Source organism: Lynx canadensis, chromosome C1 (assembly GCF_007474595.2).
Source record: "Lynx canadensis isolate LIC74 chromosome C1, mLynCan4.pri.v2, whole genome shotgun sequence".
Lineage (NCBI taxonomy): Eukaryota > Metazoa > Chordata > Mammalia > Carnivora > Felidae > Lynx > Lynx canadensis.
This window is the reverse complement of record NC_044310.1, coordinates 213295047-213305168: the sequence shown is the minus strand read 5'-3', so window position 1 is coordinate 213305168 and position 10122 is coordinate 213295047. Positions and strand designations below refer to the sequence as shown.

Genomic DNA, 10122 nt, shown 5'->3' with positions numbered 1-10122 from the left:
TCGGAGGCTTAACCAACTGAACCACCCTGAAACTGTTTTCTTAATTTCATTTTTAGATTATGCATTATAAGTATATAGAAATTCAACTGATATTTTATATTAATCTTGTATCCTGCAACCTTGTTGAATTTTTTAGTTCTAATAATTCTTTTTAAAAAACACTGTATACTAAAATGACAGAAGTTAGGAACTCTTCCTCAAACCACTTCATTCCAAAAGTTCAGAGAACTAATCTCACATTAAAAAAAAAAAAAAAAAAAGAGGAACACAAAGTATCAATGTAAAAGTCCCACCCAAAGTATCTGTAAGAAAAAAAAGATAAGCAGAACATCCATACAGACTAGTAAGTGAAACTATACCAAATATTCCAAGTCAAGAAAAAAAACATTACAAAAGTCAGAGTTAGAAAAACTCAGAAGTGAGAGCACAGCACTTAGGATAGATTTAGAAATAAAAGAAACAATAATTTCAGATATGAAGTCTAAATTGGAAGAAATACAAGAGCAAATCAGATGATGCCTCATGAGACATAAAATGTGAAAAGTAGGAATTTTTTAAATCGAAAAAGAAAAGCACACATAAAGGAGTTCAAGAGAAAATGACAAATACTGGAAGTATGCAAAGAAGTCCCTGAAAATGAAACTCATAACAAGGGAACATAATACTAAAAACAATAAAAATTAAATTAAAAATTAAAAATAAAGAGCATGGCAGAGATTTGATATTACATTGCATTAGTCAGGATCCACTTAGAAGAAAGAAACCACAAAGGGGGACACCTGGGTGGCTCAGCCGGTTGGGTGTCTGACTTCAGCTCAGGTCATGATCTCGTGGTTCGTGAGTTTGGGTCCTGAGTTGGGCTCTGTGCTGACAGCTCTGAGCCTGGAGCCTCCTTCGGATTCTGTGTCTCCCTCTCTCTCTGTGCTCCTCCCCTGCTCACACTCTGTCTCTCTCTCTCTCTCTCAAAAATGAATGAACATTAAAAAAAAATTAAAAAAGAAAGAAAAAAGAAATCACAAAGGAATCTGAGTAGGGAAAGTTTTATATAAAGGATTACTAACTGTAACAGGAGGCTGGAATAATGGAGGAATGACCAGTAAAGATTAAAAGGAACTTTAAAGAACATGGAAGTAGTAAAGCCTCTACACCTAGGGCTGAGACAGAGGAACCAAGAAAAGGGCCTCCTTCCTCAGGGTTGGTACCAAGACCCTGGTAGGAGACACAGCTGTGACTCACTGGATGGTGGCCTGAAACCACCCAAGGGGATGCCAAGGGAAGCTTTCCAGGGGTGGCGCCCTGTAATGCTGACCACCAGGCTCTGCTGGAGCTAGCTCCGGGAGCTGCAGACACCGCATGAGCCCGGTGCAAGAGGCACCCTAGAGTCAAGAAGAGAAACCCCTTCCTCCTCCAGTGCCCCTACAGCGCCCTCTACTGACAAAGTCCAACACTGGGCCAAGTCACAAAGGGGAACTAGCTATCCGGTTTAGCTCCATTATTGCAGAGCGGACAGTGAAGATGGCTTTGGAAGCTGAGACACTATAGATTAATAACTGGTGCCTATATATTAAAAAAGAATACAATATGCCTGAGAAAACTGACTCAGAATGAGCAACACCAAGACATATTTTAGTAAATTTACTGGATATTAAGAGGTAGAGGGGATCCTTTAATCATGGAAGTGAAAAAGTGACTCACAAAGGAAAGAAAATTAGAGTATCATCAGACTTTTCAACAGCACTTCTTTGTATGAGAAAAAAAAATGGTGTGACCTATCTAAGGCAAAAGTCTGAGCCAAGGATCTCATATTCAAGAAAACTGACCTTCAAGTATAAAAGGTACGAACTGTAATCAATGTACAAGAACTCAGGGAATATTGTTCCCGTGAGCATTTCCTGAAGAATTTACTAGAGAACAAGCCTCAGACTGCCAAAATTACTAGCTATATCAGCAGAAGAACTAGCAGAGAGCATTAAATACATAATTACTTGTAGAACCAAAACTATATGATATTTAAAAGAGAGGATATGGTATATGAAAGCTATACGCTCTATTGATGTAAATACAGAACAGCTAGGGGTGCCTGGGTGGCTCAGTTGTTTAAGTGACCCGACTCCCGATTTCCTCTCAGGTCATGATCCCAGGGTTGTAGGATCAAGCGCATCAGGCTCCATGCTGAGCATGGAGCCTACTTGGGATCTTTCTCTCTCTGCCCCTTCCCCACTTGCACTCTCTCTCTCTCTCTCTCTCTCTCTCTCTCTCTCTCTCTCTCTCAGAATAAATAAATGAATATTTTATTTAAAAATACAGGGGGGTGCCGGGGTGGCTCAGTTGGTTAAGCGTCCGACTTCAGCTCAGGTCATGATCTCATAGTTTGTGAACTCAAGCCCCATGTTGGGTCTGTGCTGACAGCTCAGAACCTGGAGCCTGCTTTGGATTCTATGTTTCCCTCTCTCTCTGTCCCTCCCACACTTGCACTCCATCTCCCTCCCTCTCTTTCTCTTTCTTTCTCTCAAAAATAATTTAAAAAAATTTTTAATACAGAACAGCTATAAAAATTAGGGTTGAGAACCGTTTTTTCTTTAATATGGAACACTTCACAAATTTTGTATGTCACCCTTGCACAGGGGCCATGCTAATCTTCTCTGTATCATTCCAATTTTAGCATATGTGCTGCAAGAATGAGCACGAGAACTTTCAAACTCTTCTCAGTTATCATTCTGGTGGTAGCAGCATTAGTATTGATATTCCCTGTTGTGTGTGTAATGTAGCCTAAAACAAGTGAGTAATTATGAGCTATTTTAACTATCATCCCCCGTGTCCTAAAAATCAAGATTCTCAGTGTGGAAGAAAGAAGAGACAGCTGTAATTTTTTCAAAGATTAAATAAAAAAAAATCTATAGTCCTGAAACTTAATTGGAAAAACAGTATGAACTTATGACGTTTTCAATCTATCATTTTATCTATATCGAATAGCTCTGTCCATTGAAAAGGCCTGGAAACAAGGACCAATTCATAGCAGCTAGTATCCCTGGAGTCCACACTGTGGTCATAAAATGCCATTTCCCACTGAAAGTCAGAGCTGCATGGAGAAATGACTGACTGCAGGTCAGAAGAGGAAATACAAACGAAGTCTAGAACATCTTGACATAAACGACAGCACACACGCCATCACAGACAGGCTCATGGAGCCCAGGGTAGCGTCAAAAGAACACCGAAGCCAACTCACAAGGGTTCCCACTGGCCAAAGACAGGACAATTTGAGCTTCGAACATAGTACCAATGGCAACAAACTGAAACTCACCAGGTTTATTTAAATCCATGAACTCATAATGATAATGAAAAAGTGAACTGGTCACCTCCAGAGGATAAGGAACCAGTTTATTATTTTGCAAACTGATAAACACAAGGAATAAAGGCATTTATCCTGCCTCTTCTACATGAGCTATACCACTGGGTAACCTCGTGGTAGATGAAAGGAAGCATCTGTTTATAAAGAATTCCAGCAAATAAATGAAAAAGAAATGATGGAATTAAAATATCATCATTTTGTAGTGGTGGCAGCTGTGGTTCTTCTCATTACCTCATGTAAAACACTGGAACAGTCTCATCAACGTTGCCATCATCTGTTTAACTTTCTCAAGGTATTTTCTCAAAGCCTATTTACTTATAAATTGTGTGGAATGACAAAATTACTAAGCAATAAAATGTGAATCATACCACAATGAAAACGATATATGCCACCATTTTGGACCCCCAGGGAATTAAGGATCTAGGGACTGAGCATCCATAGCTATGAACACCACCAAAGGAGAGACAGCCTGACATTATGTGGCCCCTGATGAAGGAACACATCACCACCTAGAGTCTTGCCAGAAGACAGAAGCTGAGTCTGATCAAGCTTCTCAATCCAGCTGACAATGCGTGCGGCACAGGCAAAGGGGAACGGAGCATGCTGAAATGTCCCATGCGTGGGCGGCAAACAAACCCTACACTGTGGGAAATGCTACAGTCAGATGGCCTGGATTCAACAGACAAAATGAAAGGAAAAAGATGAGAGGGGACTCGAAACATGAAAAGGAGGTAAATAAAGATACATTTTTAAAAGTGGGCAAGACAGAGCCATCATTTCCAAAGATGCACACTTGGACGCTAAGACCATAAACATAAGGAAGTGATTACTACAGAAGCCAGGCAGTGGTTACTCCTGGCGGGGGGTATGACTGTGACTTGGACAGGGAACATGAAGGCGTTTCTGGGGTGGCTGCAACATTCCACCTCTTGGGTTACAAAAGCATTTGGGGTGTTTGCCTTATACTTCATGAAGCTCTTTGTTTTGTGTATTTTTCTGTATCTCTATTCCAAAACAAATGTTGTAAGTACAAAGATTTAAAAAGGAATATTAAAAAATTGATGCACGTGTCACATAACACCACGGTACAAAATCGTGCGCTTTGAGAAATGTTGAGCTTTTCCATAAGCTCGGGTAATGAGAGGCACTAAAAGCCACCTTGCCACAGGAAAGTCTCTCTCAAAGATCTCTGTGCCCATCTGGACTGGGTGGACTTCATGGTGGGGGTAGGGAAGAGTACAGCAGGAAAGTGACGTCCGTACTGGACAGCCTGAGCAGCTGTCCAGTGAACGCAGTGTAGATGGGGTGGGGCAGGGAGGGAGGGCTCCCACCTAAATACATCCTAAGCCGTGCCTAGCAGATGCAGCTGAAACCCAAGACCCTGTCTCAACCACAGCATCTCCTAAGCGGCCCCCCGGGCTCCTGCAGACCTGACCAGGCCAGTGGGGACGGCCAGAGATGCCACTACCAGCTTACAATCTTGAGGCACGTGGAGACCCGCAGAACAGGGACTCGGAGGCATGGACCACTATTGTGGTAGAAACCTCCTAGGATATCTGTCCAGCTGTCATCCCCGTTTATGCAAGAACTGCATCCCCATCCCAGTAGACATGCCTGAACTATATGATCCTGTCCTCCCCATCACAGCTGATTTGACCAGAGAGGAACGCCCCGTGCTGGAGGAAGTAGACCCCTGTGGTTTTACTGTCCAGCATTTATTTCCCCTCCCACTCGCAGCAGCACCTCAGTTCTTTTCAGACACCTCCTGTCTCCCATGTGGTCAGGGGATGGGATGATCTTATCTCTAGTTTAAGTTTAAATAAAATATCCCTATATCCAAGTGTTCAAGGAGCAGTTAGGAGTCCAGGCACAAGCCAATCAGTGAATGTCATTCCCTTGGCCCTGTGATTGGTTGAGGGATAGGCACTGAAGCTGGTCCAGTTAGAATGAACCTTATAACTCCTGTAGGAAATGATGAAATCCCCCCAGTCCCTCACTTCTGTGTCACATGCAGTGAGGATGAAAGGTCCAAGACTGCCGCAGCTTCTGTTGATCTTGAGGGAAGGTGCCTGAGAATAAAGCCAGAACTCAAAAGTATGCAGAGCCATGGACATTCCAGAGAAATGGAGCAAGATTTCTGACGGCACTTTGAGCCTCCGGGACCAGTTCAGTCATTCCTCTGGATTTTATTACATGAACCATTATTCCTCCCTTTCTTTTTTTTTTTTTTTTTTTTTTTTTGAGAAAGACAGCATGAGAGTGGGGGAGAGGGAGCATGGGGTAGAGAGAGAGCGGGGGAGACAGAATCTAAGACTCCACACTCAGCACAGAGCTCAACTTGGAGCTCGATCCCACGACCCTGGGGTCATAACCTGAGCTGAAGTCAGGAGTTGGATGCTTGGGGCGCCTGGGTGGCTCAGTTAAGTATCCCACTTCGGCTCAGGTCATGATCTTGCGGTTCGTGAGTTCAAGCCCCGTGTCGGTCTCTGTGCTGACAGCTCAGAGCCTGGAGCCTACTTCGGATTCTGTGTCTCCCTCTTTCTCTGCCCCTTGTCAGATGCTCAATGCCACCCACGCGCAAACTGGCCTGGTTTGCAACAGATTTTCTGCACTTTGTAATGGTGTGTATGTTAGGAATGTTATGGCTGGAAGTAACAGAAAATGCTACTAACATTTGACTTAAACAAATATAGGTAGGGGCGCCTGGGTGGCGCAGTCGGTTAAGCGTCCGACTTCAGCCAGGTCACGATCTCGCGGTCCGGGAGTTCGAGCCCCGCGTCAGGCTCTGGGCTGATGGCTCAGAGCCTGGAGCCTGTTTCCGATTCTGTGTCTCCCTCTCTCTCTGCCCCTCCCCCGTTCATGCTCTGTCTCTCTCTGTCCCAAAAATAAATAAACGTTGAAAAAAAAAAATTAAAAAAAAAAAAAAACAAATATAGGTATACTATTGCACAAAACAAGAAGTCCAAAAGATGGTGTCTAGGACTATTCATATAGCTCAGCAATGCCATGCACACACATGAATGCATGTAAAAGTCATGGCCTCTGAATAAGGCCTGGATTGTACCAATATCAATTTCCTAGTTTAGATACTGTGCTAAAGTTATGGGAGATGCCAGCACTGGGGGCAACTGGGTGAAAGGTACATGGGGTCTCTACTTTTTGCAACTACTTCTACAGCGGTATTTGTAATTATCTCAAAATTAAATGTTTTTCAAAAGAAGACATGTAAGTGCATAGATAATTCTGCGTAAGGTTTCAGGGCTTCCTATCTCCCGGAGGCTCATCTAGCTCCTGGAGCAGCATTCACAAGTCCCCTGCCCTTCATAATCCCACTCTCCACAATCGTCACCAGGCCACCCCTATTATGCTGCTTCAATTTCTCAGTGAGACTAAGAACAAGACAGCTCAAAGAGAGTGCCTGGCATACACGACAGTGTATTCAACTACCTTTCTGGAGGTTGGGGTGGACATCTGTGCACGCGTGTGTGCATATACACACCCTTACTCTGGCAACAACCTGGGACTCACAGTGCCACAATGACAGGAAAAGTGCCTTCCGCCTAAGGGCTCCTGGATGTCTCCTACCAGACAGAATTCATTTACCACTCTGGGACCTACAGTCTTGGCCTTTAAAAGTCATCATCTTGTTCCAAACCCACCCATACACTTTCAGACAAATCATTCACTTTGGATAGGAAAGTAACCATCTTGTCTGTCTAAGGTCCCCCTGAACCCATTGACGCCAACACCCCCAGGACCCAGGATCTGACTGTCAAAAATAACACTGTTAAGGTTCAGGTTTCAACACCATGTCTTCAGCACCCTGGTGCACTGCTGCACTCTGCTGGTGACTTCTAGGTAGTACTTAGAAATCCTAAAAAAGCAATGGCCCCAGTGGAGAAATGAAATAAGGGACAAGAACAAGAAAGTCACAAAAGAAGAAATGCAATGGGATAATCAGCATATAAAAAATATTTACCTTCACTGGTAATTAAAGAAATTCAAACTATAACGTCAAAGAGATACTATTCCCCCTTAATCAGATTGGCTATAATGGAAAACAATGGCAAGGTCTAGTGCTGTTCGGGGCTTGTCCCACGAGGCACACACAGGAAGTCCTCAACACCAGCAGGGCACCCTCTGAAACCACCAGGGCTCGGGCACCCTGGCACCCTGTGGTGAAGCTCTGGCTCGCACAGCTGGACATAAGTAAGTCAGCAAGGCCTTTTGGGGGAGTTTGGTTCTATGTACCAATGACCTTAAAAATTCCAACTACTCTCTCAAACATTTCACCTCTAGGAATTTCTCCTAAAGAAGTCATCAGACAATTGAGTGAAGAAATTATAACCAGAGGAGCCAGTCTTCATATTGCCATGTTCTCAGACAAGATGCCCTCATTCTTCTCCCAGAAGTGAACCAGGCAACCATTTCAAATTTAAACACTGCTCACCCAACCCACCCCCCCCCACACACACACAAAACTAGAACCAAGCCTGTGGTTCCTTTGAAGCCGACCCCCAAGAGGCTGTTGCGTGAAACCTTTCCCCACACTCACAGTAATGGGGCCGGTTTTTACCTCTTTTACTCCTTTACTGTCTATCTCTGCACGAGAACAAAAGCTCTGTGAAGTCAGATGTATCCTCTGGTTCCTTCACAGCTCTCAGAACGTGCCTGACACACTATAGACAAACAATACTTGTCAAATGAATGAATCTACAGGCATCAGGCACGGTCTGGAAGCAAGACGGTGAATAAAGGGGACTCGCTGCTCTTTAACAATGGCAAGTGCCACCCACGCTGGAATTGTGTTGAGTTTAGGGAATTCTTTTCTTTAACAGAGATCTAGGAAGGCAGTTCTACAGACCTGCTGAGAGCAGAGACCGCACCATTTTCTAGCTGTATGACCTCAGGTCGTGTCACCTCTCTGACCTTCAGTTTCATCATCTTAATAAAAAGACAATGATGCATGCTTCAAAAAGTTAATGTCAGAATTGAATTATGTGATCCATGCAAAGTGCCAAACCAAGTGCCCTGAACAGAAAAGTTATTCAATAAATGTTATTTGTTAGTAGTCTTCCTTACTGCTGAGAATTTGTATTTTTCCTTGAGAGATGCGGAGAGAACAGCCAAGAAGATCGAGGCCTCAGCACTGTACTCAGGTAGGCAAGGCCAAGTTCTCTGCAGAGGGGTGAAGAAAAAGAGGGGATCATTGAATGTCCGAGGAAGAGGTCCCCAAGGAGAGCATTACCACGCGGATGAAGGCAGGCTAGGAGTTCCGTGGGGTAGGAGGGAGCTGAGGCCCAAGGGAGCCAAATCAGCATGGAGGAACTGACCCAGGCGGATATGAGACAACACCCCACCACCCCGAAATGCTAGGTGAAGGGGACAATCGTCAAAGACAAAGGGCTAGTATCTGTTACATGCCTATAAAACTCTACATGAATAGGGAGATTTTTCACATAAATACTGCATGACCAATTGTCCAATGGCTATACAAATTGATGCGTTTACATCATGGACAAAACTAGGGCCTAGCACTATTCTTGGTGGTATCTCTTCCAATTAGCTAATGCTGAGTAACAAGCCACTCCCCAGCCAGAAGCCTAAACAATAGCAGCATTTACAGACAGTACTCGATATATGATAATTCAACTTATGATTCTTTTGATTTTACAATGGTGCAAAAACAATACACTCTCGGTGGAAGCCATATTCCAAATTTTTGATTTGGATCTTTACCCACGGCTAGTGATGTGCACTATGATCCTCTCATAATGCTGAGTGGCGGCAGAGAGCTGCAGGTCCCAGTCAGCCACCCAATCAGAAGAGCTAAGGGGCGCCTGGGTGGCTCAGTTGGTTGGGTGACCAACTTCAGCTCAGGTCATGATCTCATGGTCTGTGGGTTCGAGCCCCCTATCAGACTCTGTGCTGACAGCTCAGAGCCTGGAGCCTGCTTCGGATTCTGTGTCTCCCTCTGTCTCTGCCCTTCCCCACCCCTTGTGTTCGGTCTATCAAAAATAAACAAACATTAAAAAAAATTAAAAAAAAAAAAAAAAGAAGAGCCAACAACTGATATATACAACCATTATGTTTGTCATTTTCACTACAGTATTTAATGAATTACATGACATAGTCAACACTTTATTATAAAATAGGCTTTGTGTCAGATGACTTTGCCCAACTACAGTTAACGTGAGTGTTCTGAGCACGTTCAAGGTACACTAGGCTAAGCTATGATGTTTGGTAGGTTAGGTTTTTTTTTTTTAATGTTTGTTTTTGAGAGAGAGAGAGACAGAGTGTGAGCAGGGGAGGAACACAGAGTGAGGGAGACACAGAATCCGAAGCAGGCTCCAGGCTCTGAGCTGTCAGCACACAGCCCGATACGGGGCTCGAACTCACCAACTGTGAGATCATGACCTGAGCCGATGTCGGACATTGAACCGACTGAGCCACCCAGGCGCCCCAGTAGGTCAGGTGTTTTAAATGAATTTTCAATTTATATTTTCAACTTACAATGGGTTTATCAGGACATAACCTCAATGTAAGTCAAGAAAGATCTGTACCGTGTTTTCCTCACCAGTCTGCCATCTGTGAGGGCTTGGCAGGGAGAGCCGGTCTCTGCTCCAGTTGACACGAGCCTCGAAAGTTAGGCACTGGAATTACCTGAAGACTTGCTCATTCCTAGGTAGCACCTGTACTATGCAGATGCCTTGGAGTCTCGCTCTCTCCCTTCTTCCCTCCCTCCTCCTGCCCCTGCCCCTAGGGGTGATCTC

The 10122-nt window shown here is 44.1% G+C and overlaps 1 non-coding gene across 1 annotated transcript; it reads right to left on the bottom strand.

Moving 5' to 3' along the window:
• Nucleotides 1–2578: 2578 nt before the first annotated feature.
• Nucleotides 2579–2686, bottom strand: LOC115522518. Its single transcript, XR_003971424.1, has one exon. It is a non-coding gene; the product is annotated as a U6 spliceosomal RNA (small nuclear RNA).
• Between the last annotated feature and the right edge of the window lie 7436 nt (nt 2687–10122).